Below are 24,868 nucleotides of genomic sequence, written 5' to 3'. Positions count from 1 at the left end.
CTCTTCTTTGAGTTCGTCTGCCTCCCAAACCTCTGTGAGAGAGGACATGGTAAATCCTCGGATGGAAGATCAGATTTCATTGTGTTAAGTAGTGGAAAAGGAGACAACAAGCTGGAGCTTGGCAGAAAAAAATATTTGAATAAGTAGCAATTCCACTATTAAAATGTTACAGTCAGGAATGAACTTACTCAAATAATTAAGATTCATTAAAGAGCACAATTTTCTTAAAGAGTGTTTAGCTTCGTATTGCATGGGTGTGAGTGGCAAATACAAACATTTCCATTTTATTTGGGTTCATGACAGGTACGGATCAAACCCCCAGCTGCCCAAAGCTGCTGTATAAATTTTGATGAAGCAACCTTCTCAATGGGGTTTAGACAACATTAATGTTACCATGGCCAGTCACGGGTAAGTAGACAATGCAAGTCTAGTTGTTTTAGGTATTTTTGGGGATCACTTTTACACATGACGGACAAGAATAAGCTGACCACATTGATAAGCTTTTCTGAAACACAGGCATGGTTCTCAGCAGTGTCCTCTAGGGCCAGCAATCAAGCTGGAAGAAGTTCATTCATGGCAGGTATGTTCAGGATGTTCTTTTTCCTAGTAAAGTCACTCTTACCAGATGAGGCAAAGCTGACTGGGATTTGGAAAATGTGCCATTTCATTTAGTAACATTAGTCTGAAGAGAGTCAACCAAAAAGGCATTTGAGTTTCCAAAAGTCAACAGTCCCTCTAATCTAAGCATATATTAAAATTTATTTAAATCTATTTCTAATTTTCTGGTGCTCTATTGGTTTAAAAGAGTTAACAGCATATATATTATATTGCGACATTATTTTAGTGAATATTTAGGGTATTTTTACTTCATTTTCTCTTAAATCAGAGCCCAAAATTGAGATTACCATTAAATGTAATACATTTTTTCCTCTGGAGGTAATTTATACATTTCCTGAGGAAGTTCATGGAAATATTCAGTGTGAATAACAGTAGAATCACTGAAACTTATCTATATTATGAAGCACATTTAATTTAAAACCATTTTTCTCCAAATGAATGTTATGACCAAATAGCAAATACCTGAGAGAGGATTCTATAATGAAAATCCTGACATAAAGTTAACTAAAACAACTCTAGAAGTCAAAGCTCTGATAAAAATAAATTGGATTTATGTTTGTTTTGTGTATTGCCTATTCCTTGCAAAATGGAACAGTTAGGGGGGAAATCAGCAGTATTTACAATAGTGTGAAGTATAAAATATTTTCAGGTTTTACTAGTTATGAATTATACGAAAATCTGCAAAGAAAGCAGTATATACAGCTAATTTATTACCACTATTGGTAATTAACCAATCCCTATAATTTATATTGTCTTGAACCTAGTAAAGATACCATTTAGTGTGTAATTTTGTGGAAAGTCCATACAGTGAACTAAAATACTAGGTGTATATGAACTTCTAATTGTATGTTTTATTTCAGCTTTAAACCATTTTTGTAAAGTAAAAGTCGGTGGGTAGCCACAGCTGGTAGAAAGAGAAAGCATTTGCTACTGCAGAGAGTTTGATCGTGAAAAGCTTGAGCTCAGTTAAAATGGAGAGGATCTTGTCATAAGCAAAACAATCACTGGGAAGACCTAAATATGTTCTTAGTTTAATATTAACACTGGTTTTGACATAAACTTCCCACCTCCTTTTTACTCCTTTCCCTTGGATGCCATTTCTGTGAAATTTGAAGCTCTTAAAATCAAGAATCGAAATCTGGAGAGTATCAAGGGAAGTACAAATGTGTAAAAATATTGAGTGTTAAGTTTATCTCTAATAATTTATTCTCTTAACACCCTTGCAAAGTACACTTCCACTGCTATTTCCATTTTGAAGGTTAAAAAAATCTATAAACCTAGAGACTTTTTTTAAATGCCTAAGCAAGGAATATCTCAACTAAAATAAAGCCCCATGAGAATTTTATTTGAGATTTAACAGCTCATTCTGTCATGCACTTTTTCCTCACACTCCCCACCCATTACTTGTCAGAGGACAACTTAAGATATGTGGTTAAAAAGGCACCAAGAAAACAATCAACTGATTCTTAAGAACTTATAGGGAAAAAATTTTAGAGTTAACTTGCTCTTAAATTCATTCAATTTGTATATTTTTAGAAAATATATGTTCATATATTTAAAAAATAAAATAAAAAGCTAAAATAGCAGCCACTGTCATACCTTTTTCTGGTGTTGATGCGGACACCGGCCCACAGCCTCTGCGTCATTATGGATGAAATGAGACATTCACTCGGACTACCGAGTCTGGTGGAGGAAAAGGGACAGCATGGCTTTTTCTCTCAAGGGGAGCAAAAGCCATGGCCTCTGCTATTACCAGACTTTTATTGGGTTTCTTGTCACATTCTATGATGGTCCTCATTTACTATGCACAGGGCCCCTTTAGGTGGTTACCTTTTATAGAAAACGAAGGAGCCAATGCCGCTAATCACATCACAGAAGAAGGATATTAGCAAATGCAAAGGCAAAAGTGATTGAACTAGTTACACCCTCCTTGGAAGGTAGCATGGATTTTAGGAAGTTACTTTGCAGTAAATGTTTGCCCCTGAGGGCTGAGCCCATGCCAAGCAGAATGGTCTCTTACATCTGTTACAGCCAATGTAATACCTGTTCCTTCAACTCAACCCATTCTACATTTTATCAGCTTTTTGTTTTGTTTTGTATTCCTTTTGGTGTTTAATTTCATGTCTCTAAATAGTGTGCCATGTTGTTTTGTTTTCACTTTTTAATTTCAGATCACTATTTACGAATTTGTCTCTGATGGAAGATTAAAATTTAGCTATTTGTGTTATGCTGCTAAAATAACCGTATCCCTATCAAACCAAGATAGCTCAGAACTTAAGTTTATTTATATGCTTATTTATATGCTGGGTGAAAGAAAAGACATGACAAATTAGATCTCAGAATGCTGAGTCAGGAGAATTTTGTAAAACAACAAGTAAATGTGTGGTGGTGGGAAGTAGAGATTAATTTTAACAGAGTTTATATACACCATGGAAATTTTATAGGCCTGTGTGTAATTTCTAAAAATCTCCTATGTTATATTCTCAGGCCACTTAATGCTGTAGTTCTATAGCCTATTACCTATGTCTACCTTAGGCCAAACTAATCCTACTGAGAAACTAAGGCATAGTTTTGTTTCCAAAATTAAAAAAAATTACTCTCACCAGATATTGTTAAATAAAAAGTGACTTTCTGCCTAATTTTCTAGATCTTGTAGATCATAGTCAGAGAGTTCTCACCCCAACATCTCCCTCCTCTTTTACAATACTGTGTGCATATGAACTTCTAATTGTATGTTTTATTTCAGACTTAAACCATTTTTATAAAAAAGAAGCCAGTAGGTTGTCACAGCTGGCAGAAAGAAAAAGCATTTGTTACTGCAGAGAGTTCATTCATGAAATGCTTGAGCTGAATTAAAATGCAGAAGATCCTAGTGTTACAGGAAAATGAAGCAACCAGACACCGAGGGATTCTGGAGTACAAGGTTTATTAATGTGTATGAGCCCATAGGAGTCAGTCTCCAAATTCTGAGCCCCGAACAAAGGCTTCTTGGAGTTTATATAGTCTATGGGGTCTTCCTGTCTACATGGCAAAGCGAGATACAGAAGCGGAATTCGGAAGTTAGTTCTAGGGCAGAAGCAGAGTACAAAGGCTAAATGCGGAAATTAGTTCTAAACACGGGAGTGCTAGTCCTAGCCCTTGTGAATATCCTGCTGTTTGCTTTCCCAAATGGCCCTATTGCTCTTCCTAGGGTGCTTGGGGTTTGGGTAAACAAAGGTTCTTCAAAGCTTCCCATATCACTAGCACGAGTAAAGCAGCCACTGGGAAGACCTTTGTTCTTGGTTTAAGATTAGACTTAAATAATTTAAGTGCATTTGAATAAAGTCTCTTTTTATCTAAGTCCCAATTTTTTAAATCTAAGTGTAAGTTGCAGAAATATTACGGAAGCTTTCTGGGGTTATAGAGAGGAAACCTAACCTTTAGCCCCCATTTTGCTTCATGTCATTAATTTTTTTTACTTTATTTCCCCTTCCTGATCCTGCCTCAGTTTGCTCCTCAGAATTTCTTGGGAATGCTTAACACATAAGCCAAATGACTTGGAATTACTTAAGGAATTTTATTTTTCCCAATAAATGCATATTTAACAAAATAGGAAGTTATCTCTTACAATTATTTTATTTACCAACAATTAAGAAAATACTCATTCACCAGCTTGTTATGAGATTCTGTGTAAATCTTATATAACTGAATATTCCTAACAAGATAATTCTGTACTAGATAGTATCTTTATTAACACAGTTGTTATCAATAATACAATAGGTTTAGAAAAATTAATAAAGAGGTATTTTACAGAATAAAATACATTAGCAATATCTGATTTTGGTCATTTTCCCCTTGGTAGTTTATATATACATTTTTCAAAAAAGGTTACATATTCTATCATTTTGGTATAGTTATTGCTGCTTTTCATATATAAATATACATTATGTATATCATATATACACCAAATACATATCACATACATACCAAATATACATATATGTATATATCTATATCATTGTTACTTATCATAATTAAATAAATATAGTTTTCTCATGACTTGTGGAAATTACTAAGAATTTTAATGAGTCCTTATTTCAAAATTAATATATCTCTAAATTTCTTTAGACGTTATTAATAGTTTATACTCATTTACCTATAAGTGAAGAGTTTTACATTAATTCATACTTTTGCATTTCAAAAATACATACTTTATAGTAAATCTAGTGCTAAAAATTCTATAATAATTAAAAAAATGTTTCTGCATAGTTTAAATCTTATGGTACATTAAAGAAAATTCATGTGTTCAAAAATAAGTTTTTAGATTTTGACCCAGATTAAACTTCCAGAAATAAGATCTTTATGTAGATAATCATTATCAACAGGAGATGTAATGACAAATAAATTGTTAGCGAACAAGAGGTCCAAGGAGGGGGCAATACTTGGCCCACCTAGGGATGCTAAAAACTGCTACAGAACAGGAGCCCCTCCCAAGGACATAATACTAATATCTACTGGGCTCTTCTGTCCGCTGCCAATTGGAAAGATATCTCTCAGTGCCAGAGATTTGTGAAAAGGAAACAAAATGTTTATTTAATGTTATTCAGGCTTAATGCTTCCACTAAAATATCAAAGTCCTTTAGGGTATATACCTACACCCACACAGCTCTTTCTTCTCCCATTGTCCCAACTCCTGGTACCGTAAATCAGGAAAAGAGCACACGTCTGTGTTTCAGGCTGCTGGAATCGTCAGCTGTGTCACTGTGCAGGCAGGATCTCTCTCTAGTTAATCCAAAGTACTGTGGTACCCTCTCATGGCCCACTGGCAAGAGTTCTTTGTACCCAGTTCCAGTCAATGTCTCTCCTGCTTTCCAGGCCACACGGCCAAAGGGGGCACCCTGAAGCTGCGTGGGCCTCTTCTACCAAAGCTGCAGGGGTTCGCACTCCACCAAAAGCATGTGGCTTTCTTCTTCACCTGGCTGCAGGGCTCTCCATTCTGGCAAAGCTGCATGGTTTTCTCTTTCACCTGGGCAGTTATCCCCTTATGTCCTGGAGCCCATCTTTTCCAAGCTCTCACACAGGTGTTCTCTGACTCAGGGGCGCAGCCCCTAGTTACATCCTGGGTAGAAGCTACCCCTCCTTCTTCCTGGCTCAAAGCATGGCCACGGCTATTTAACATATCTATGAAACCAGTTAAAGGTTATAGATATGTTAAATGACCATTCCAGAGGTTAGTTGCAAAACTTGCTATGCAAAACAGCTCTCAATGGCCCTGGTTCTACTTGTTCCTTCCCCCTGGGTGGGGTGTGTGAGGACATCTTATATGTCTCTCCAATATTCCTATACACTTTGAATTCTGGACACCATTACAAATCTTTTTTTTTTGGGGGGGAGGGCCCCCCCTTGGCTGCACGTGTATCAATATTATTACTATTTTACAACACTTTAATTATATTGGAGGTACAGAAGTTTCTTCAAATGTGTTACTTCAAGTTGTCTCTTGCCTAATTTCTGAAACTCTTTTATTTAAAAAATATTGAATTTCCTGGTGTGACATTGTTAAAAAATTAAATAGGTTTCACATATACAATTCTATAGTACATTACCTGTATGTTGCATTATCTGTTAACCACCCAAAGTCAAATATTCAGTCATCATACATTTGATTCCTTTTCTCTTTTTGTACCTCTCCATCTCCTTTTCCCTTTGGTAAACTCCATATTGTTTGTGTCTAGGAGTTTGTGTTTGTCTGTCTTGTTTGTTTATTTGTTGTTCCCAGTTTTATATCCTACCTATGAGTGAACTCATATGACTCTTGACTTTTTCAGTTTGACTCATTTTACTTAGCATGATATTCTCCAGATCTATCCATGCTGTCTCAATGGCAGTTATTTCATCTTGTCTCATGGCCCTACCACAGGTAAAGTGCTTGATTCCATGTTGTAGTTGTATACACAAATGCCTTAAACCTGGAACAATGTTTTATCTATGCAAACAATTCACTTCTGCCTCTTTTATATTTCAGTTCTCACAGGTATACAAGTTGAAGAGTGAATACATAAACCAAGAGCTTTTATTTTGATATTACTCATATGCTTAGCATATGATAGATTTATCTTAGACTTCCTCATACTATCATCCCCATTTTAAATCTATGTAACATAGTTTTCTATGTTTAATCTAAATTTTCTTTTTTAACATATCTAGTAAAAATGACCAGTTCTTTTTCCATGTAGTCTATTTTACTTTCCTATTCATGTAGTGAGATTATATTTAGCAATTACACTTTTAATTCCACAATTACAATTTTTATTATTTTAATGTGTCTGTAACTTTTTAATATCATTATTGTCTCATATTTTACATTTATTGCTTATATTTATGATGATTTTGTTCAGTCTCATTATGAAATATCCTTTTGATTATTATTATCTTCTGTTTACTGAACTGCATATTGTCCCATTTATTTTTTTCTTGTTACTTATCCTTCAAGGTGCTTTATTTATACACACGGTTTATAGTAATTCCTAATTTGAGTATATTTTCAGTAGATGTTATCCTTGAGAAAGCATGTGACCTAGAAGCTGAGTGTGCTGTTATAATGTTGTTTTGAGGTTTTCCCTCTTCAAAACTTATGGTTTTACTCTTGCCAAAAAAGTTTTCATGTTGATATTTCAATTATGTCCAAACACATCATTGTAGTGCAACCTCATACTTATTTGCCATGTAATTCTATGATTATGATTTATTAGAGGCTATTATTATACTCCTCACAGCCAAGATGGATAGCCAATTTCCTTGTTGCCTCCTGGAATAGGAGATAAAGTTTGTCTTGTTTCTATATCTCAAACAGTAGACAATTTCGAGACCTCTTGCTTAATTTATCTTGCCTAGTCTGGCTCCTTACAAGAAAGAAACTGTTATCATAATATGCTTTCTAGTACAAGGGCTAAGTTCTAACTTCCAGACATGAGGAGTTTTACCAAGTTCTGTCGCATTTACAAGCATTTTGACCCTATTTTCCACTCCAATGTTGATATATTTCTTCACTTTTGTCACCCAGAGTTTATTTTTTCTTAGTTTAAGAATAACATTTTTCTACTAGTTTTTCCATTCTAATGAAAAAAAAGGAGAGAACAATTAAGTGAGAGAAGAAAAGAACAATGAATAGAAAAAGAGAAGAAAGAAGTTTATCTTCTATATTACCTTTGTGTATCATATTTATTAGAAGCTTATGTCATTTCTGTTGACTTTACCTTTGCTTCTTACACAATAGGCCCTCCTTCAAATTTACTCTAACTTTTTCATATACTTTTATTTTTAGAAATCTTATGTCATTTTACCAGTCTTGTTTTACTCTAACAAACTATAATTAGATTATTCAATAGATTGGGACAAAACTGATCCTGTAATACTCCCAATGTAGTTGGCATTCAGTAATTGCTGCTATTAAATTTCATAGCCCACAAAGCCTAGTTTAATTTACCTTCTGCCTAGCTCTCTCTTTTTATTACATCTTACTCCTGTCTATTTCTTCCATTATAAGTACATTTGTCTTCCCTATCCCCAGTCAAATAATATAAATATAAATATAAATATAAATATAAATATAAATATAAATATAAATATAAATATAAATATAAATATAAATATAAATATAAATATAAATATAAATAATATAAATATACAAATTTAATATCTGTAATACTACATGCTTTTTCTAGACCTGGGCTACCTGAACTATTTATGCATACTATTCTCTTTTTCTGAAACACTTTCATTTACTTCTTTCATGGATAACTTCTACTCATCTGCCATATCTCATCTAAGAGGTCATTTCTTGAAATAACCTTCCATATCCTCATCTAGATGAAGTAATCCTTGTATTTGCCTTCATTAGAACCCCATTTTCATATAACCTATCCCACTGAATTGTACTTGAAAGCATATTGGATACCTTATAAACTTTCTACTAGGAGGTAGTCTTCTTTTAATACTAAAAAAACTTTTAAAAACACAACATTTATTCCCCCATAATTATTGAAAAGCTAGTGCTTTTCCTAAGATTGCTTGCTGATGATAACTTCTTTTTTAAATAAATTTTAAAATCTTTATTTATTTATTTTTCAGTCACAGTTGACCTTCAGTATTATTTTGTATTAGTTTTATTTTGTATTGTGGCTAGGCATTTACATAATTTACTAAGTAATTCCCCTTGATAAGTCTAGTATTCACCTGGCACCACCCACACGTTACAATATTATTGACTATATTCCTCATGCTGTACATTACATCTTTGTGTCTAGTTTGCACCTAACAATTGTACCTATTATCTTCACCCAACCCCTAGTCCCCCTCCCATTCAGCAACTATGTAAAACAGTACAGAAGTTTCTCAAAAAATTCAAACTACAACTACCTCATGACTCAGCAATTTCACTTCTCAGTATTTATCCAGAGAAATCAAAAACACTAATTCAAAAAGATGTTCATTGCAGCATTATTTACAATAGCCAAAATATGGAAGCAACCTAAGTGTGTGTCAGTAGGAGACTGGATAAAGATGACTGGATGAATTACCCATAAAAAGAATGAAATTTTACCATCTATGACAACAACATGGATGGATCTAGAGGTTATGCTAAGTACAATAAGTCAGGCAAAGACAGACAAATAGCATATGATTTCATGTATCTGTGGAAACAAAAAATAATATAAACAAATAAAACAAAAGCAGACACATAGAACTAGAGAGCTAATGATTACTTATGCTCTTTTCCTATTTTCATTTGATCAAAAACACTACTTTGTTTCAACTCTCCTTTGTCTACTTCTCTCCAACATACTAACTTAGTATTTCTACTTGTTCATTCATTAAGGGACAAGAAACAAAGATTGTTTCCCATAACAGAATATATAGCTATCTTAGAGACATAATGGCACACAATTAAAAACAACAAAAACCCTAAAACTTGAATATCAGAATCACTATTTCTGGTAAGGAATCTAACCTACCTCAAGTGAATGTTTTCTCCTTTTTATCAAGTGATATATCTCACAAAAATTGCCCCTCTCCAAACAACTAAAAAAAAGTACAACAATGTACCTCACATTTTGTTTCAAATTATTCCATCCCACCTAGCTTAAATTTTTGCTTGCCATGCAAGACCATGCCCCAGTAAATTGATACTATACATACATTCTTCCCTCTGTAGCCATCTCATAATGCAGAAGCAGGCATTGATTTTGAAAGGATTTTTAAATCATTATTTCTTGTGTTAGTGACCAGTACTCATCATTAAACTGTATGTTAAAACAGTGTTGTCAAAACTACCAGCTACCCAATGAAATCTAACCTTCCTTTTTCTGAGCTTTTAGTGAGATTACCTCTACCATGCTTCCTTATAATTAGGTATGAGCAGGTAAACAAATCATCTTCATTAGGAAATGAGCAAAACTACTACTTACCAGTTTTGGACCTGGCTTATTAATACCTCTGATACATATGTTTCTATGTTTCTTGTCCTTTCCACATAACTGGGATACAAAACTCCAGTTATGGGTCCCTGAATGACTGGGAAGGAGATATATATGTTCCTCTGATCTGAACAGCCATTTAAAATACTATGTGAGAGAAAAATAAATTTTAATTGACTAAACTACAACAATTTTGAGACTCTATGTTAGTGAAGTCCAGACAACTTTGACTAACACACCCAAATGATGTATATCTTCTTCAAGGTTTTATGTCAGTACACCAGTGCTTAGCAAGATTCATTTCACATATATGAAGCTTAATGGAATATATACATATTGGAATGCATTGTGTCCTTGCATGTAGTTTGCATGCCCCAATTTAAAAACCAAAGGCACCATGTTGGTGAGATTGCAAAATGGTACAGCCTCTATAGAAACAGTATGGAAGTTTCCCCCCGAATTAAAAATAGAACTACCATATAACCCACCAATCCCACTTGTGGGTATCTATCCAAAAAATTAAAACACTAATTCAAAATGATTTATGTATCCCCATGTTAAATGCAACATTATTTACAATAGCCACAGTACAGAAGCAACCTAACTGCCTATCAATACAGGATTGGATAGAAAAAGGTGGTACACATATATAACTCTGGATATTACTCGGCAAAGAAAAAGAATGAAATCTTAACTTTTTTACCTAGAGCGTATTATGGTAAATAAGATGTCAGACAGAGAAAGACAAATACCATATAATTTTACTTATATGTGCCATGTAAAAGATAAAATAAATGAACAAAACCGAAACAGACTCAGAGATAGAGAAAACAAGCTGATAGCTGCCAAATGGGAGGGGTACTGAAGGAGGCAGGGTAAAAAATTGAAGGCATTAAGATACACTGTGCCTCCTCACACAACAAAAAGAAGGACAACAAATTTAATAAACAAGAAACAACCAGAACTAACATAAAATCAAACTGTATGTAAACCTGACAACCACGGTGTTAAAGAAGAAATATTCATCCAAATTGGTAGGGCAGCCAGGAGGAAAGGATTTGTGGCAGGGCGGTAACTGGAGGACCAAGGTGAGCAAAGCTGTGGCTGGAGGAACAGATGGCTCCAAATTTGTGTGGGATAAATAGGGAGGAACAACTGGGAAATGAGACAGCTGTGCCACCCAGGGAACCAGTGTGGGGAAATAAAGTCTCAAAACCTCTGACTGAAAAAAATCTATAGGGGTTGAGGTGGCTGGAGAAACTCCCAGCCTTACAGGAGAGTCCTTTGGAGAGACCCACAGGTCCTAGAACATACACAAACCCACCGACCCAGGAATCAGCACGAGAAGGGCCCAATTTGTTTGTGGGTAGCAGAGGAAGTGATTGAAAGCCAGCCAGACTGAACAAGTGGCATCGTTCCCTCTCATACCTCTTCCCCATATACGGCACCACAAAAGCAATTGGGTAGCCCGCCTTAGCAAATACCTAAAGATACACTCCTTACTATGTAACAGGTGCAAAATGAAAGAACAAAAAAAAATATGGCCAAATGAAAGAACAGATCAAAGCTCCAGAAAAAATACAACTAGTAATGAAGAGGTAGCCAACCTGTCAGATGCACAGTTCAAGACACTGGGATGCTCACAGAAATGGTTGTGTATGGTCACAAAATAAAGGAAAAAGTGAAGGCTATGAAAAGTGAAACAAAGGAAAATGTACAGGGAATCATCAGTGAAAGGAAGGCAACCAGGACTCAAATCAACAACTTGGAACACAAGGAAGAAATAAACATTCAACCAGAACAGAATGAAAAAAACAACAATTCAAGAAAATAAAGAGAGGCTTAGGACCTCCAAGAAAACTTTAAACGTTCCAACATCTGGATCTTAGGGGTATAGGAAGGAGAAGAAGAGAAGCAAGAAATTGAAAACTTATTTGAAAACATAATGAAGGAGAACTTCCTTAATCTGGCAAAGGAAATAGACTTCTGGAAAGTCTAAGAAGATCAGAGAATCCCAAAGAAGTTGGACCCAAGGAAGCACACAGTGAGGCACATCATAATTACATTAGCCAAGAGGAAAGATAAGGAAAGAAACCTAAGAGCAACAAGAGAAAAGGAGACAGTTAACTACAAAGGAGTTCCCATAAAACTATCAGCTGATTTTACAGGCAAGAAGAGCCTGGAAAGAAGAATTCAAAGTTGTGGAAGACCAGAACCTCCATCCAAGATTATTCTATCCAGCAAAGCTATTATTTAGAATGGAAGGGCAGAGAAAGAGCTGCCCAGATAAGGTCAAGTTAAAGGAGTTCATCATCACCAAGTCCTTATTGCAGGAGATGTTAAAGGGACTATCTAAGAAAAAGAAGAAGATAAAAAATATGAACAGTAAAATGACAGCAAATTCACAACTATCAACTATTGAATCTAAAAAAAAAACTGAGCAAACAAATAGAACAGGAACAGAATCACAGAAATGGAGATCACATGAGGGTTATCAGCAGAAAAGGGTAGGGGGGAATGGGGGAAAAGGTACAGGGAATAAGTAGTATAAATGGTAGGTAGAAAATAGACAGGGGGAGGTTAAGAATAGTATAGGAAATGGAGAAGCCAAATAACTTATATATACAACCCATGGACATGAACTAAAAGGTGGGGGGATGCAGGTGGGAGGGGGTGTGCAGACAGAGGGGAATAAAGGCAAGAAATGGGACAACTGTAATAACATAATCAATAAAATATATTTTCAAAAAAAGAAGTTTAAATTGGCAGTTATAAAATTGTTATAGGGATGTAAAGTACAACTAGGGAATATAGATGATAATATTGTACATAACTATGTATGGTGCCAGGTGGGTACTCAACTTATCATATGGATCAGTTTGTAAATTATATAAATATCTTTCTATGATGCTGTACACCTGAAACCAATGTAATATTTGATATCAGGTATAATTTTAAAATTAAAATTAATTTAAAACAGAGCAACAACTACTAAAGCCATAAGATCAGTAATAAACCTTCACAAAGTACAATTCTAGTTTCAGTCCTAGATGCTCTGATTCAGTAGATCTGGAATCAGCTCTAGGAATTGATATATAATTATTTATAATGATGGATGATAATCTTTAAGAGTCATGCATCTTTGGATCACAGTTTTTAGGGTTTATTGGAAATTTTGGTAGCACCATAAAATGTGCAAAATCTGCATATATTATATCTTTCTTATATTCCACTCACAGGACTTTGGGAGATTGTGGCTAGTTTTTGAAGTTAGGAGAATATTTAGACTTTACTTACTTAATCATAGAAATTTTTATTGAAAGAGTCTCACTTTAGCCACAAGTTGTATTACCTTCTCAATATATGCAGGCAAATTTCTGTAGTTACTTTCTCATGAAAATCAGACACCTAATTGAGGAAAACCACTCCATTTCACTCTTTTTAGTTGGAAAAAAATTGAAAAGTATATTAAAGCTTGTAAGTAAATAATAGTTTTCTGTGTGAACACCTCAGGCTTTGTCATTTTATAACTAACAAGTTCAGTTCTTGTAGCATCCACTCTGTGCCAGAGACTCACATAGAAGCCGAACATGCAAAAGAAATGCCCATGAAGGGTACAGATACAAAATCTACATTTGTTAGATGTCCGTCACTATCTGACCTATCTAAATAGGAATTTTAAATTATCAGGCTGATGAAATCACAGGGTCATTAAAAACATACTTTAATATCTTAAACTTATCAAATATTTGGCCCCAAACTCAATCTCTAACCCCAATTTCTTCCAGAACAAGCTGAACTCTGCCTCTGTTCTTGTCATTTCCTGCTCCTTTTATCCTCGCATACTCTGAGCACACGTAACCTAGTGACTTATCACTCATTCGCTTCCTTGGGACTCCATCTAGCTCAAATATTCATCAGTTCAAGAGGCCTTCATTGGAAACTGCATGTAAAATTTAATTCTCTTGTCCGTGTGCTCCATTTTTTAAATAATTTTTCATAAATTTATTCCCTTATCTTTCTTAATATTACATATGTATTTGCTTATTTGCTTATCCTAGTCTTCCTTCATTACAATCATATATCTGTGATGACAAGGACTTTATATGTCACTGTTATAGCCACACAGCATAGGGAAATAATAGGTCTTAGCTAATATTTTATTATGAGTATATAATAAATATTTAGTCAAGGGTCATTAACTACATATACATATCTTTCCTAACAAGGCTATCTAATTTTCCTTAAATTTGAAGAGCAAAGATAGCCTCTATGTTCACTGAAAATAATTGCTAGATCAATTATTTTGTATTAGTTCTGTATTTTCGTTCCCAGTTTAAGATTTGTCAAGCCGTGGCTGGTGTGTCTCCATTGGAGTGTTGTTCCATAAACCAAAAGACAGCTAGTTCTATTCCTGGTCAGGGCACATGCCTAGGATGTGGGTTTAGTCCTCGCTGGGGGTGCATTCAAGAGGTAACTGATGTTTCTCTTTCTCCTTTTTCCTCCCTTCTTGTCTCTCTAAAATCAATAACCATGTCCTTGGGTGAGGATAAAAGTAAAAGGTTAAAAGTGTTTGCTTTAATTATAATTCCAAAGTCCATAATAACTGTTGCTTTAATATTTTGGCTGACTGTCAGTAAGTAATCAGTAGAATTATAAAGTGCTTATTTTCAACAACTGAAAACTAAGAAAGAAAGAAAAAATCAATAGTTTTATTTTAATCTTTTACAGGAAATTGTTTTAATATATGCAATACCACATCACTTTTTAAAGTCAAGTAGAGAAAATATTAGATAAAAATATATTTAATTCCTAAAATATCTTCAAGTAATTGTCAAACAAAAAACAAACATCCTCAATACCAGAAGTAACTTTCAAAACTTTATGAAGAAACTTATCTATAAATTTGGTAATTATTTTTTTCATCAAAGTAATACTATTTTTAAAACACCTTAGGAATCAAAATTACCTTATTTTAAGTATTTCTTTTTGAGCATAGAGTTTCATTTCCATTAAATACCAAAGATGTGGCTTTGGCTGGTGTAGTTCAGTGGACTGAGAGCAGACTGAGAATCAAAGAGTTGCCAGTTCAATTCCCAGTCAGGGCACATGCCTGGGTTGCAGACCAAGTACCCAGTGGGGGTTACGTGAGAGGCAACCACACACTGATGTTTCACTCCCCCCTTTCCCCTTTCCAAAAATAAATAAATAAAATCTTCTTTTTAATAAATAAATAAATATCAAAGATGTGTTATGCCGTGCTGAAATGGATTAGGCCTTGGGCTCATTTTCTTGAGGTATTTTATGTTCTACAGATTATTTTTATTGATATTTTTCTATTTATATATGTTCCAAACAATTTGAACAATATATCGTTTAAGTGAATGCTTATATTTTTTATCAAAATTTTATTTGTTATAAGAGAAAATCAATATACCTTATTCAAAAAACAGTATGTAAGAATAAGCAGAGGGGAGGTTGGAGGGAATAATGGGGGAAAAGGGGGAAGGGTTGTGGAAGAACATGTCATGTACAAAGGACACATGGACAAAGCCAAAGTGGGGTAGGATTAAGGGTGGGAGGTGGGGATGAGTGGGGTGGGGGGGAATGATGGGGGGGAAATGGAGACAACTGTACTTGAACAACAATTAAAAAAATTAAGCATAAGTAAAAACAAAAGAATAGCCTGAATGGACTCTTTGAAATTCATCAAAATTTCTTTATCTTCAGGATTTTCTGTTATTGAACTGTATTTCATGACCCAATGACTCTAAATCAATACCCTGATCAAGATAACTTCTTTTTTCAATATTTTATTTATTCATTTTTAGAGAGAGGGGAAGGGAAGGAGAAAAGTGAGAGAGAAACATTAGTATGTGGTTGCCTCTCATGTGTCCCCTACTGGGGACCTGACCTGCAACCCAGGCATGTGCCCTGACTGGGAATCGAACTGGCGACCCTTTGCTTCATAGGCTCATGCTCAATCCACTGAACTACATCAGCCAGGGAAATTTTTTTATCTGAATATAACAGGGTCTGTCATTAAAACAGACTCCTTGGTCAATATTGACTGCTTATCCAGAAATGCTGTCAAGGAAAATAGCCTATTGCTGTTCACCATAAATACTTGTGGTCTAAAATGGATTTAGACCCTTTGTTATTTCTCTACTTAACACTATCTATAAACACAAAGAGGAAGATGACAAGGTATAAAACTGGGTGCTAATAAAGTAATTTTGTGTCTTTCACAGATCAGACTGGTTTGACTCCTAATGCAGAACTTGAGCTATTATCACAGAAACAGCACTGAGCATATGAGTCTTTCAATAAGAACTATCCGGTGGATGAACCAAATGTGGACAAATATGGAACTGACCAATCAAACTTTCTCACATTGGAATTCCTTTGCTCTTTCTTTTGTTTTTCTCATATTGCTTACTCTGTATGGCTAATTTTCAAAATTGTCCAATAAAAGCCTTTCCAAGTAGAAACATATGAATATGTATATAACTGCTTCTTACCCTCATATTTTAAAAATTGTCTCATCTCCTTTGTTCAAGGAGACTAATTTGAGTTTTGTCTTTTGTCTCTTTGGCTACCTTACAATCAAACTTTTTTTTTGCAAAAGATTAGCATTTTGGAATTTGGAATTCAGTTTTTCTCTCACTCGGGGCAGCAGTTCCACTTGCAAAGTCACGAAGTACAGCGGAGATTATTATACACTGCCACTAACTAGATCTTCCCCCACATTTTACAAACATCCTGATAATTTAAGAAATAATAATACTGAGATTTTAGGTTAGCAGAATAAATCAAATTGGTTATCCTTTAAAATATTTGTTTCTCCTGCCACCATTTTATGCAGGATAACTCATTGTTCTCTCTCAATCTCTCTCCCTCTCTCTCTCTCATCACCCACGCACACACTTCTTACACATAACAACTTTCATTGATTAGGATTGGCCCAGAGCTCTTTGTCCACATATGTGCATTCCTACACTTGATTATATGAACAAATAGAATATTCTGAAATAGAGATGAGGCACATTCTGACTAAATAATTTTTTTAAAAGCAAATAGTTAATCACAGAGCTAAAATCACGGATTTCTTATTTTTTATTTTTCTTCTGCACACAGTAATTCTCAGCCGGCAGTTTTTTGTGATGTGGCCCAAAATAAAAGTTGTTTTTTTGCTTCAGTGAAGAGCAAAGACATAGAGTATAATTTTTCTTTATCTCCCTCAATGGTGACCTTTACAATTGAACTTTTCCTAACAAAAGATTCAAAGAATTCTAAAGAATGAAAAATCAGATGTGTGTTTATTTTCATGTTTGATTGATTGATCAAGTACAGGATGGTGAAAAAAATTAAGCAAGTATAACATGGTTTTCACAAAGATAATTTTGTGCTAGCTATAAATAGCTATTAAAAGCAATAGAATTATAATTGATAAAAGAATACTTTGAATAAGTTAAAACACTGGATATTTGTTTGAGAAATAATGAATGTCTCAAAGTATTCTACATTATACAGCACTCATCTTTTTCACAGAACTTATTACTTTGTGGATTATGATGTAAAAGATACATTTTCAAAAAAGACTTTTGAATTTTTTGTTCAAAAAGTTTATTTTATTATTGTCCCATTACAGTTGTCCCAATTTTCCCTCTTTGTTCTTCCCTGCCCCCCACACCCCCCCCCCCCCCCCCCCCGCTTCCTTGGTCAGTCCCCGTTCTGTTGTCTATTACCACGGGTCCTTCATACATGTGCCTGGACTAGACCCTTCCCCTTCTTTCCCCCATTATCACTCTCACCCTCCCCTCCGGCTACTGTCAGTAAGACTTTTAATTGTAATTATTTTCACATAAGTGGTTCAATTAAGGGACTTAATCCTGCCAGTTTTTCATCAGCTGCTACTCTCAATTAAACCAAAACTGTTCTTTCACACTTAAAACATAAAGGCTTTCACAGAATTTAATTAAACATATTACTCTGGATAATTATTGATATACTGGTCCTTATGGGTATCAGTAAAATCATCAGCTCATTCACATACAGTGTCCTTGAAATGAATAGACTCAAATAAATAAGCCTTTTAAAATGCATTTGAGAAGAAATTAGCTAATATGAATGTAAATGCCATGGAGCAAATTCTACAGCTTGAGATATTAATTGAGTGGATACTTCCTTTGAAAGCTGTGTCAGGTGAAGTACTTGGACATACTTTATTTCTTTAAATAAATCTACTGGAAGTGACTATCTCACTTATATTAAGTTACCTGAGAAAAATCAGACATTCTTTAAATCCATATGGTTTGGACAACTACACACATATGAATTTGATAAGTAAGAGTGGCAAAATGATTGCTTTCTAACAAGAACAACAAAAAATGCTGCCAAATATATAGTCATTAATAGCAATTTCTTTAGCACTTATTGCATCTAGAAAATAATATTAACTTGCATAATAATACATTTTAAAATGTCTTGTTTCATCATGGATTTGGCACAAGCAATATGTATTTGTAAAAATAATATATATCTGTAATAGAAGGTTTACTTTTATCTGTAAAGGCAGGCATTGTATCACTTGAATTATGCTGCAAAAGAAATGTTTGTCCTAAGGCACTAAAGTCTTGATGCCCTAAGGCATCAAAAGGTTAAATAAAATCTCAGTCTTCATTTCCCTCCTAGTAGTTCACAGATTCTTGTATTGCTTTTTAAATCCAATCCAAAGTATTATAATAACCCCACTAGTAAATTAACAAATTAAACATATCTCAGTTTCTTAGATAATAAATTACAGTAATTAAAGGATCACTTTATCGCCAATTTTATTAATGAGATAGAACATGTTTAATATGTTTAATATCCTTTTAAGGTGTTCACTTTCTCTTGAACTTAATATATTTCCCCTGTGTTATTGTCTAACACACTTAAAGATAAGTCTTTGTGCTTGAAATTTCAGTTATTCTTCAGTTTCAGTCTGTTCTCCTGACGTGGATGTATCTGTCTTATCTCCCTAGGTATTGACAAAGAAATGCTGACAATTAATTACATTTCTCCTGAATCTGAAAATATCTCACTATTAACTGAAAATATTAGAACTAATTTCTTACCAAAGGAAGCATTTATTGGTTTCAAATTATTTTTCTAACAGCACAGAATTGCTTCATTGCTGAGTGTAAATACTCAGAACTAACAACACTTTTGGAATTTTTGAGTTGATATAAAAGTAATTAGATATTTTCACTGCAAGCTCTTTTAATTAAGGTGGTCCTTAACTATACAAAAAAAAACCTAAACAGAAATTGCTTCAGGATGATTCTATTAAATCTTCTATTTTACTGGGTATACCTAAATTTTAGTACATATTTTTTAAATTTATTGATTGATTTGAGAGAGAAAAGGAAGGGAATGAAAGAGCAAGACAGAGAAAAACGTTGATGTGTTGTTCCACCTATTTATGAATTCATTGGTCTCTTCTTGTTTCTTTAACCAATTTTTTATTATTGTTCAAGTACAATTGTCTCCATTTTCCTCCCATCACTCCCCGCCACCCCAGCCATCCCTGCCTCCCACCCTCGATCCTATCCCCCTTTGGCTTTGTCCATGTGTCCTTTACACATGTCCTTTGACAATCCCCTCCCCCTTTTCCCCTAATTATCTCCTCCCATCTCCCCTCTGGTTACTGTCAGTTTGTTCTTAATTTCACTGCCTCTGGTTATAATTTGCCTGCTTGTTTGCCTTGTTGATAAGGTTTCACTTATAGGTGAGATCGTATAGTATTTGTCTTTCACAGCCTGGTTTATTTTACTTAGCATAAGGCTCTCCAGATGCATCCATGCTGTTGTGAAGGGTAGGAGCTCCTTCTTTCTTTGCTGAATAACATTTCATTGTGTAAATGTACCACAGGTTTTTGATCCACTCATTTACCGATGGATGCCTAGGTTGCTTCCCAGCACTTGGCTATTGTAAATCATGCTGTTATGAACATTGGGGAGCATAGGTTCCTTTGATGGAACCCACAAACTTGGCGTTTCAGGATGATGCTTTAACCAACCCAGCTACATGGCCAGGGCTGTTTTTAATTTCATAAGTTAGATATGATAAATAAAACAGTGTAAATTTGAATAAAAATTTTCCGAAATGTAAGTTTTCTTCAAGTAAAATGCTTATATATATCCCATCACTCAAATTGTTACCTTTGCAGCATTAGCTATTCAAATGAAAAAGTATTGATCCTAAGAGCAAAAACACACTACGAGTAAATAGCATTTATTTGCAAGGCTTATTTCCTTCAGAAACTTGCTTTGGATTCATTTTTTCTATTTTTTTCTCTTCTAATATCATTCTTAGAATTTTTGTATTCAAATGCATCAGACACATTTGTCTATTACAATGTGTGAACCATTTACATTAAATCTATTCTTTCTCTAAACCAACTCTTTTGAAGAATTTTTTTTTTACCTCCTCACATTATGTCACTTAGAATTCCAATACCTGGTATGGAGAATAGAACACAACTTCTTTATTAATGAACTCAGTCAAAATTATCCTTAAATAAAAATCATCTGGTATTATAAACATCAGTTTATTTCTTTCAAATTTTGAAACTGGGCAACAGGGTATGGTGATTATGTGTATATACCCAGTTAAAGAAAATTCAGAGCAAAGTTATTTATTGTAGTCTATTATCATAGTCCACAGTAAGAAAAATCACAATATTCATTATAATATAATTGAGCATAATGAAAAGAATTATTATTTATGAAGTATATTTTGAGCCATCTCTCCAGCAGGTAATAAATTTGTGTGTTTTCTACTCAAGTAGATTAAAGAAGAATAGTAAAATCTCACCAACAAATCTTTAATATATAGCACATATGAACTTCTTTCCTAGGTTTCCTTCTAAAGGGGTAACACAGGCATGTAGTTTACTTTCAGTCGAACAAAGGAACTCGCCACTGTGTTTCATTTAGTAATGCATTGCATCCTTCACTCTCTTCCTTTCTTTGTTCCTTTCTTCATGTATTTGTAGAACCAGCATTTATGAAGTTTCCACCTTTTACTAAATACTATGTTTAACAAAACTTAAACAGTCTTTCCCCCAAACTTCCTATTTTATATAAAGTTATACGCTTTTTAACAGAAGTGACAATAAAACAATTTATTAGTTTTAAAATGAGTTCATATATTTTAAAACAATACTATTAAAATTTAGAGTATGCTTGGTCAAAGTAAATCAGATATTTAGTAACATAAATATTTCTAACTTCACTTATTCTTAATTATATGAAAGACTAAAGGTCCACATTTACATAATAGAATCAACTAAATTATAATTGTTAAATTGTCAGATGTCTTCAGTATTCTGTTATTATGACAAATAGTAATAAATCTGGATATAATATTCCTTAAAATTTAATATGTATTTCAAGAGTAATCTACTTGTTTTGAAAAAGTTTATATTGTAAGACTTTCTAATAAATATATTTCAAAGTCAAACATAAAGGTGTTTGATGACAAGTTATATCATAAAATTTTAGATTCATAAAAGGCAGTTGCAGATCTTGCTGTGTAAATTTTACTCCATATAATAAAAAAAAAGACCATGAATCTCAAAGAATACCAGAGACTATTTCCAGGAGCAATGCAGATTAGTAGCATAAGCATGAATGGAACCAAATCGGATTTTGTTGCTCTGTGAATATCCTGGGAAAGGGAAATATATAAATGCTGTGACAGTATAAAGTTTCTCTGTGTAATACCTCTTTGACCTTAAAATCATTTATGAAATAAATTGTGAGTACTTTCTGTAGTAGCAAGTTGGCTCTATTGCTCAATTATTTTTAATTTAATTATACATTTGGGTGTTAGTGTCTCTTTTCAATTAAGCATATTGATTTATAGAAAATAATAAACAGATGCAGACCCCAGCCCATGGGGTCCCTGTGTTGTGGATGTGACAAACAAATTCACACAGACTACAGAAGTCCTGTGAAGAAAAAGGGACGGCATGGCCACTCTCTGAGTGAGAGAGGGCCCCGACCCCTGCCTGGACAAGCTTTTATTGCTTTTTGGGGCACATTACATCGAGGATGGGTCTTATTTACTATGCACAGGTTGGCTTTAGGTGGTTACCTTTTATAGATAACAAAGGAGAGAAAGTTGCTAATTACTATACAGAAAAAAGATATTTGCAAATGCAAAGGAAAAAGTGGTTGAACCGGTTACACTCCTCCTTGGGAGTTTCAGCATAGATTTTAGGAAGTTACTTTAAAGATATGAAGTAAACATTTTCTACCTCAGTTCAGGGTGAGGGAGTTTTAGCAAAAGCACGCCTTATAGCAGCCTAGTTACAATGCTGACCTGATTCCCCCCAGGAGAACCGATTCGTGGGTTTCGGTTCTGTGTGCCCACTCACTTCTTACTGGATTTTCCAAATCAGGGGCTGGGCTACATTCTCCATGCCACATGGGGAATTAACAGTTCCCCGTGGAACTATTAATAAAAATAGTTCCATCCTTTTAATGTCTTCTTCTTATAAGCATTATTATGCTCTTTTTAAGATACTGTCTTGGTCTTTAATTATTACTCTATACTGTTATTACCTACTAATTTTTTTCAGTCATCTCAGATTCCCCGGGGACTCTATTATGTCTTACTGACACTGCATTTTCTAGGTGCCTCTGATGGTTTTCTACCCCCAAGGATCCTTAAAAGATCAGAATATTTAGCTGCTTCGTCTCCTGTAGCAATTATAATATTTTTCTTCTATGTTTTAATCACATATTAGATTCATAAAATGATTTTAGTGAAGTAGAGCTATCAAATTGCTCTACTTTGACACTTTTGTTAAATAAATAATTTAGAATAATTAAATGTATAATATAGTTTCTAGTTATGTACTCTGTTTAGGCATCTTATTTTTAAATGTCTTTTATAATCTCAATTATTTAAAAGTGTTTCTGTTATTAAATTCTATTTTCTGAGGACAATCGTGTCATTGTCTTACATTCCTTTTAAAAGATAAATGCTTTTTTTATGAGGATCAGATTCTTTATAAAATAAAAATTTGTTTCTAAAAATTTTAATTCTAATTGACTAAAATCCAATTATGAGTATTTATGATTAGTTTCATTCCTGATGAATAATATATATTGACATAAAATTATGATTATATTACATTTAAAATATTTGTTTCTATAATGAATTATTTATTTTATAATAAATGTAATTAAAAACAATCATACAAAATATATTACATTATGTCATATATTACATAACTGATTTATGTGATTAAAAATTACATAGATTAATTGTTTTATTCCTTTAAAAGTGATATTGAATAAACCAGGCATTTAAAAGTAAGTTTAAGTAATTATCTTAAATACAAAGATTGATATTTATATTATTTAATATCTTTATTTCCATGGAGACAATTTATTTGTTAAAATCAAACACTGATAGCAGCCATGAAAATTCCCTGACCATATAAAACCAGGTAAGACAAGTGAGACTAAATTGTCTGGGTCGCTTCTTGCTATCCCTCTAGAAATCGAAAGCAAAACTTAAATTGTCCTCCATAATTGATACATGGTAACCACTAACCAATTCTCTATTATTTTTTTCTCTCATTCACACTTTTATTCTCAGTGCTAAATAAGCACTCAGAGGCACTAGAAAGAATGAAGAGTAAGTTCCCAAGGCCGTGAAACCCAGACTAGGTGACTCCGGAGGGCCCAGGGCCTGGGGCTAGGGGTGGGGCCATCGAAGCTGAGGAGCATCGGCATAGGCAGGAGGACAGTAAGCTATAGGCAGGATAACCCAGAGGCAATGGCGGTGGTTGTCGGACGCCTGACCTGGCAGCACCCCAGCAGGGAGTGGCAAGAGGGAGCTGACAGGGTTATTTGTACCCACAGTGACCGTTTTCATCAGCAACTCCCTTAATAACTTTTGCTTTGAGAAGGGGTACTGTCGCAGCCTCACAATACCTGAATTCAAGTGCAAGCTAGAGCTGGAGGTGGGCAGCCCTGTGTCTTGCGTGGAACTAGAGCTATATGGAGCTGATGAGAAGTTCTGCTGCAAACTGGGTCAGGAGGATGCTCCACTGGGCTTGTGCCCCATAGATAACAGCTGCCACAGCATGTCACTGACCACAGACAGGGGTGCTTGCCTTGGGGAGTATGAGGATGTGTCCATGGTGGAGAAATACAGGATCTCACAAGAAGCCTACGACCAGAGGCAAGACTGTCCGCTCCTTCCTGAAGCGTAGCAAGCTGGGCAAAGACAACAAAGAGGAGCAGGCCCAGTGAGAGGCTGAGACCACCTAGCACCTCAGGGAGGAGCAGGAACATACCAGTGCCATCCCTGTGGGGAGCCACTGTGAGGTCCGGGCACCTGGGCAGCCCCCGCACTGGGGCATGGTCATGTATGGAGGACTCACAGATTTCACGCCTTGCCCCTGGATTGATATCCACTGTAATAAGCCAAAAACACACAGTGCTTCCTTCTCCCGCTGCTCAGTCTGGAGAACTACATCTCAGGAAGGAAGTAGAAGTCCGTGATTCAGGCTCCCGGCACCATCCAGGTGGCAAAAGGGAGCACTTCCAAAGCCATGTGGTCCTGACTCTCACCTAAGCTGAGTAGTCCCCCAAAAGACCCCCTTTATAAGTAATATTATAACCAATCACTATAAAGAATAAACGATCACAGTTCTCTCACTATTCAAGCTGTTCTATAAAAATATACCCCTGAGCCTCATTTAATATTTTGCTGTGTGTGTTCTTGGT

The 24,868-nt window shown here is 34.6% G+C and overlaps 1 pseudogene; it reads left to right on the top strand.

Moving 5' to 3' along the window:
* The first annotated feature begins 394 nt into the window (after positions 1-394).
* On the top strand, positions 395-24,643 carry LOC119058413 (tubulin-folding cofactor B-like; annotated as a pseudogene).
* Positions 24,644-24,868: the final 225 nt, after the last annotated feature.

This window comes from Artibeus jamaicensis, unplaced genomic scaffold, assembly GCF_021234435.1.
Source record: "Artibeus jamaicensis isolate MK-2021 breed Jamaican fruit bat unplaced genomic scaffold, CSHL_Jam_final scaffold_286, whole genome shotgun sequence".
Lineage (NCBI taxonomy): Eukaryota > Metazoa > Chordata > Mammalia > Chiroptera > Phyllostomidae > Artibeus > Artibeus jamaicensis.
The sequence above is the reverse complement of the archived record's forward strand: the minus strand, read 5'-3'. Positions and strand labels throughout refer to the sequence as shown.